The sequence below is a fragment of the Pygoscelis adeliae genome, unplaced genomic scaffold (genome assembly GCF_000699105.1).
Source record: "Pygoscelis adeliae isolate BGI_AS28 unplaced genomic scaffold, ASM69910v1 Scaffold4, whole genome shotgun sequence".
In the NCBI taxonomy this organism is placed as follows: Eukaryota; Metazoa; Chordata; class Aves; order Sphenisciformes; family Spheniscidae; genus Pygoscelis; species Pygoscelis adeliae.
This window is the reverse complement of record NW_008824986.1, coordinates 4,527,843-4,529,346: the sequence shown is the minus strand read 5'-3', so window position 1 is coordinate 4,529,346 and position 1,504 is coordinate 4,527,843.

Genomic DNA, 1,504 nt, shown 5'->3' with positions numbered 1-1,504 from the left:
GTATTGCTGACCCCAGGGGATCTTGCGTTTACTGCAGGCTGAGCCTTGTAGGCAGTTTGCTGCTAAACTAAGCCCTTTAAATAGACAGCAAGTTTAAAAAGTACGTCATGCAGTTTTTGTGCTGATGAATTTAGAATGATGTTCTAGCAAGCTCAGTACACTCCAAATTAATTAGCAAGGATCTTTTTAACAGGATAATTACTATATCAGCAAGTGGTAAACTCAAAATGAATGTGAGTAGTCCTGGCTTGCATCAACAAGGGAGAGATGTGTTGCAGTTCTACCAACTGATTCTAAATTCACTCTAGTGTGAAAGGCTTTAGACAGCACAGCTGGTCAGCAGCAGCACTCTAGCTTTTTTACTTCTAGACTTGAATTAAAATCCCAAATGAAGTTGCATTCCACTCTCCGTATGTCTACCTCACAATGCCATGGCAAATGATGATTGGCTTTTTTAATTTCTGCTGGAAAAAGGCCCAAAATAAGAAGAGCAGGAGGTGTTGCACGTTATTACTAAAGTATAAATGTTAGAACGGGCTAGGACATATATGAGACTTCCTTCCTTCTTTATGGCTGTGCAATTTCTTCCTTCATAATGGAAGGGCCTGATCCTGCACAGAACAGTAGCAGCTCACAAATATAACCACAGGTTCATATGTTTGGGGGTTGGAATTTTTAAATAGGTTAATCTTTCAAAGAATAAACATGTCATTGCTTATCAGGCTAAACATATCAGTGTTGCAGTGGTGGTAGAAACATTTTTATTCATTCCCCAGACCGCATTCTGCCTTTAGATAGCTGAGGCTTTAGAAAATAAGGTTTAATTGGGAATTTTTAATAAGGGAAGTTATCTTAATTAGGTCACTTTATATTTGCTAGATTTTTTTATATGCTTTTCTGCACTCTTAGAATGGATGCAGAAATTTGTAAAAGCACCTGCCATTTTCTGTCAGAATATAATTTTTAGGCAGATTTTCAAAAATCACTTATCTTACTTTCAGCATCTATAAGCTAAGCCCAGCAAAGTCAATGGTCTTACACTGATATAAAGGGTGTTCTTGGGAGAAATTTAGCAGGCCCTATATTGTTCACTCCAAACATCAAAGTAGTAAATGAATAATTATTAGCCATTTCTTAAAAATGGATTATGACACTCAACAGACCAGACAACCTCTCAAGTTATTTCATGGGACCTTGTGGTGCTTTATAAAATGTGAAACTCAAGCCTGAATCCTTTTCTCTAGATTGTCCTGTCAAACTTGAGCAGTCCTGGGTTTGGCTAGCTCCTGGTTACCCAAACCAGTATATATATACAGGCTGGGGGATGAAGGGATTGAGAGCAGCCCTGCCGAGAAGGACTTGGGGGTACTGGTGGATGAAAAGCTGGATATGAGCCAGCAATGCGCGCTCGCAGCCCAGAAGGCCAACCGTATCCTGGGCTGCATCAAAAGCAGCGTGGCCAGCAGGTCGAGCGAGGTGATTCTGCCCCTCTACTCTGCTCTGG